Source organism: Astatotilapia calliptera, chromosome 5, assembly GCF_900246225.1.
Source record: "Astatotilapia calliptera chromosome 5, fAstCal1.2, whole genome shotgun sequence".
NCBI classification, from domain to species: domain Eukaryota; kingdom Metazoa; phylum Chordata; class Actinopteri; order Cichliformes; family Cichlidae; genus Astatotilapia; species Astatotilapia calliptera.
The window spans coordinates 14,628,573-14,634,682 of NC_039306.1; positions in this window are offsets into that span (position 1 = coordinate 14,628,573).

The window sequence follows — 6,110 nt, forward strand, 5'->3', positions numbered from 1 at the left end:
CTCACCAGTCCCCGGCCCCCTTCCTTCCGCTTAGCATACAGCCTCAGGGTGCTGGATTTGGGGTGAAACCCTCCATGCATGGTAAGGAGCTTTCTTGTCTTTATGTCAGTGGCTTCTATCTCCTCCTTTGGCCAGCCTATTACCCCAGCAGGGTACCTGATCACGGGCAGGGCGTACGTGTTGATGGCCCGGATCTTGTTCTTACCATTCAGCTGACTCCTCAGGACTTGCCTGACCCTCTGCAGGTACTTGGTGGTTGCAGCTTTTCTTGCGGCCTCTTCATGGTTCCCATTCGCCTGTGGGATCCCCAGGTACTTGTAACTGTCCTCTATGTCTGCAATGTTGCCTTCTGGTAGTTCAATCCCCTCAGTTCTGACTACCTTCCCTCTCTTTGTTACCATCCGACTACACTTCTCCAGTCCGAACGACATTCCAATGTCATTGCTGTATATATATATATATATATATATATATATATATATATATATATATATATATATATATATATATATATATATATGTATATGTATGTGTATATGTATGTGTGTGTGTGTGTGTGTGTGTGTGTATGTGTGTATATAGTGGTATTTACATTGGGTGAATATGCATTAGCAGCAGCAAGCAGGTGAATTCTGTACATTAATATGAATAGACATCTGACTATTTTACAGGATAGACAATATAAACATATTTAAAATTAAAGGAATTGAAACAGGTTTCCCTGTTTTACTGGAGTGGGTTTTTTTCTTTCAAGAACATGGACTCATTTGTGTTAAATATGAAAACTGGATTATTGTTCAGTCTTTTTTTCAGAACCTTTCTTCTTGTTTTTTGTTTTTTTCATTGTCCATTACACAGGCCTGAATATATTAATTGCTTAAGAAATATGGAAGTCCTAATAAATGGTATAATCTAGAAAGAAAAAACAGAACAGATTTGTATCTACTTTACTTAAAAAAATCACCTGGTTTCTTTTCAAGTACCTTTTTGATTCTCATCACCTGCAGTTTATTAATCAGAGCAGTATATTTGAGTTTGCATCAGACGGACATCATCCCAGCAATGCAGCTTAGGGAAAGGACAGCAGGTTGGGGGTGGTTTTAGAGGAGATCATATTCTGCTTCTGGCCCCAGAAATGTCCCTGTGGTGCTCTGGTGAACAGACAGCTGAGAACAAATCGATGGTGGATGAGACTGTAAAGCAGATAAAAAAAATAAAGCAAAGCTTTGCTGTTTTTTCTTAGATTCAGCCATAATTTATAGGACATGTGACTAAAGTATTCATAATTACTCTCCATAAGTGTTTGGAATTTTCTGCATCAATTTTTTTATTGGCTGTAAGGAAATATAAAAATTATATAATTGTTGCTTCTAGCAGCTGAACTGTGACCAGGCTTCAGTCTACACACTTCACTGAGAAAAGAAGGGCTAAAAGTTTAATTGAACAGTTTGAACACTAACTTTTAAGAATGGGGATGTTGTTGTTTCATCAGCTTTTGGGGAAAAACACTTTTCTTGAAAGAGACAGACAGGTTTGGTGCTGTTCTCATTCATATTAAGTTAGTCAAGAGGTCGCAGGCATTTTTTTTATATTCCTTAAAATGAAGGAACTTTTTTTCTGTATTGAAACTTTTTCTCAGAGTTTATTGAGTTGTTGCCAGTTTCCTAACTAATCTGAAGCCATTGTTGCTAGTCCTTCTTGTTTTCAATCAGCCTCAATAATACAGCAGAGCTGTTACGAAACATGCAGAGACTTTCCAACATGATCAGAAACATATCTGAACCATTAAAAGTGCCACGTGCACATTAAAGCAAATGACCTCCTCAAAACAAGAAACCCAAAAAGCAGCCTGATGTCAGACAGAGTTATCAACTCCTTACACTCTGAAAGTGAGAAATATTCAGTGCATTCCACATTTTTTCCAGTTTCACCTACTTCCAAAGTGTATGGAGAAGAACAAGGGGCTAAAGAGGTTGAAGATGTAAAGCATTGCAGCCTGTGGCTTTTAGTGTCAGGAATAACACTGTATAACACTCCACTTAATGCATCCCTTCTCCAGTGATCAAATAAAACCTACACCCATCCATTCACACAGACTGAATATATAAATATTTGCTTGTTTTTTGTTTGTTTCTTTTTTGTGGTAAAAATGTTTTGTTATCTGTAAGTAATTCCTCTTTTCCTCTAAATGTCCAAGACTGGGTAGGTTTGATAAGATCAGAATATTTAAATTCTTGCATGGCTGTTTAGCTTAGTTTTCCCTCATATTACTAAAAATCAATCTTCACAACAAAATCCCAGCAAGAAAAAAGTATGTTGAGCTATGTAAGCCAGTCAATTTCTTCATCACAAGAAAAGGGCATAAGACCTTGTACTGTTGCTTGAGATCTCAGTAGGTCTAAGAGGGCAGAGGATTGAAACAGGATTCACTTTGGGATCAGACTGATCATTAGGCTGTTCCAAATATACCAGAGTGAAGGACGAGATAAGAACTGAGTGACTGACAGACTCCTGCGATGTAAACATCAGACCTTATAGGACAGTGATATTAAAGTCATTTTAAACTGTGGGCCACAAACATGCAGCCCATTTTGATGTGAAGTGAGCTGGACCAGTGAAACAGTATTTCTTAGTTTTTCTGTATGATAAAGAAAAGCTGCAGTCATAGATCAAATAAATGTGTCACTATGACTGTTTGGGCTTAAACTGTAAGAAATAAATGTGTAAAATTACAGAAAAGGTTCTGGTAGATCATTTCCCAGACTGTGCTGTAAAACAGAAAGGTTCTGTTCTTTACGGAAAGATCATAATTTCTATAGCTGATAGTAAAAAAAAACAGGACCTTTTCTGTTATTTAATTTTGTCTGTTACTTAATTACAGATAGTATGGCAAGTTTATTTATATAGCACAATTCAACAGCAAGGTGATTCAAAGTGCTTTACAGAGACATTAAAAAACAAAAACAAATAAAAAAGCATGATTTAAAATGGAAAAAAAGAAAGGAACAGTAGATAAAATCAGTAGTTAAAATGTAAGTTTTGAAATATAATCTGAAGTATAATTAAGTCCAGATCCCAAATTGGATTTGGATTATAATTAAGTAACAAATACTATACATATACTATAAACTAATAGATTTTGCACAAATACAGCAAATACTTTGGTGCAATACGAATGGCCATGGGAGAAGTTTATCAGCAAGAGGAACAGTTAAATTTATTAAAATACAGCGCAGTCCAAAATGTATGCCTTACTTCACATTTTCCAAAGCCGTCCAGTGGGCCAGATACTGTAGCGGCCCAATTCTGGCTTCTCTGCCTTATATTTGATACCCTTGTTATAGGTTTTCATTTTGAAGTTTTGGAGTTTTCCTGTAAAGTGTTCCTGGTGCAGGTTTTTTTTTGTGGGATAGACCCCATCGTGGTCCCTGCGTTGCCTAGCCCTCCTGCAGAGAGAGCAGAGCACCAGCTGTCACTGTGCTAACAGTCTGACTATTATATGAGATTTAACAGCATCTTACTGTGTTTAGCTTCTTAGCCCAGTTTGACATCACTATGTCCATTTAACAGAGGCTGTTTGTGGGATACAAAGCCTTAGAAGCTGAACTCCATTACATCTTAGTTTAATTACAACACTCTTTAGTGATCTGATAAATGTTGGGGTTTGTGTGCTCCCAGACCTCATTCATTGCATTTCATTATCTATCAATGCAAAGTGTTGTTTTTTTATATTTAATGTATTATCACTAATGTCAGGTTATCAATGTGAATATTTTATATTTGAAATTGTATACAAAAACATAAGAATGTATAACTATTACATTCATTATAACTTACATGTTTGTACCATGTGATATTTGAACATCCCCAAAAAGGCCTCACTTGGACTTTGGATTTTTTTTATTAATTTATTTTCTGTTTAGTTGATAACTTAGCTGTTTAGTATGCACAGGTGTTTCGTTTTGTTTCGTTATGTTTTTTTTTTCTTGGGATAAGATATACTTTATTTATGAAAAAAATACAATAGAAAAAATGGGAGCAAAAATTACAAAAAATCATAATAAAACACGAAAAAAGAATAATTGTGTTAAAAAACTAAACATATGACAATAAAGTATGTTAAAAAGCAATGTACATTTACATTTATTTAGTGACAGATCAAATACTGTTTTCTGTGGCTCAAGATATAAAATGCAAGAACAATTAAAACCAAGTCATTTAGTATGAATTGGTTTAAATTTGCATTACTTTACTGAAATCCAGTACTGCTCATTTTGTGGAAAAATATCTTATTGACTTGATTACTATTCTTACCCATAAGTAGACTAATTTGCATCACAACTTAGGCCACCAAGGTTTGTTTGTGCCCTCTGTTTGCAGTTTGGTTCATCCATCTGCTTGCTCGGTGATAGAGCTATTAAAGGATTTAGATAAAGCTGATTTACTGCCTTCAGAGTCAGGCTGTAATTGAAGACGTGATTCATTCAGTGATGGGAGTTATACTTAGCAATGTGGATGTGTGTGGGGGGGAGGTGGTGGAGTGGGGGAGTTCAGATCACAAAGAATGAACTGTAGCTAGCGCTGCCAGCAGCAGGTGTCACTAAGGAATATATTATCGTATATAGTAATATGAAAATGATCTTAATCATCAACATGTCTATCTACAGGTGGTCTGTAGTGGTACAACTGAATCATTTGACCACCTACTCAATTCATCAATGGGCTTTGATCAGTGGTTGTTGATCAATGGTCATAGAAACTTGCATATTAATGCTCAAGGAACTGGCCTCACAGTCCATTGTTCATTGAATGAGCTAGTTTCAGTCATTGTCCAAATGTACTGTTTAGGTTGGGGAAACCTGCAGTCAGCTGAGACTGAAGAAGTCACTTGGATGAGTGATGAAACATTTCTCCACTGAAAACGCTACGCGCAGATGAACAGAATCAACCTTTTGGGATTTACTTACCTGGATGACTAAGCATGCATCAAGACATTTTTTCAGTGTTTTTATTACTGCTAATTTCTGCAATTATGTCATTCACCAAAAACAATTCCTTTACATTCATAGCAGACAAAAAACACTTCTTCAGAGCCATGGTATAGAGGACCTGCTTTGTATGTTTTGTCTCAGTGTAAGGAGTATAAATATATAACCCCAATTTACCACTTCACTGCCTCCATCTCTTCCTGTTTGCAGTGTCCTTCTCTGTCACACCAACCCCTGCATGTGCCTACTCCCATGAACCTTCTCTGTGCTGTTCCTCTTTTCCTCCTGCCTGGAAGCTCCTTCTTCAAAATCCTTTGCATAGTATATCCAACATCTGCCCTCCGCTCATGCTCAAACCATCTCAGCCTGAGGTGTTCCTTTAATCTCGTCAATTCTAATGTCAAATGGAAAAGAAATAAAGTTTTTCCTTTATTCCTCAGGCATCCTCTCACTCTCCAAGAATGTGTTAACCAGTCTGGTTAAAAAGTCCCCTGTTCTCTCTCCTAGACATCACCATTCCTTTACAGGTATGTCACTGGACCAACTGCCTTTTCACTCTTAATTTTCTTCATCGCTCCCTTCATTTCCTCCTTACCGGTCCTATGCACTTCCTGATTATCTTTCTCTCTATCTGTCCTCCTCTCTCACTTATTTTCTTCAGTCATCTGCCTCTTGCTAAAATTGTTTATTTCAGCCCAATATGTGCAAAACATACAAAGTTAATTTGCACAAAAACAACAATCAAACAAAAGAACTTTTTGGATTTTACCCAAGGTTCCTGCCAATGTACATCTTACAGCTTATTTAGAAAAAAAATACACCAAACAAACAAAGACGTTTAGCTTTTTTTTTATTATTGCATTTTAATATATGGTGCAGATGTTCCCCTTAATCAATTGCATATACTGTCATAGGTCTTTCGTGTATTCGTAGTATTTTAAATTTTGCAGCTGTATCTCTTATCTTAGACCAGGAGTGTTTCTGAGCCAGTTCAAGTACAATCTGAAAACACCCAGCTGAGCCACTACCAAGATCTTAAGAAAGATGAAACCAATCTGGTATCAAAATGAGGAGCATTGAATTTCTGCTACTGAAACACTGTGATAACCACTGACTTCATCG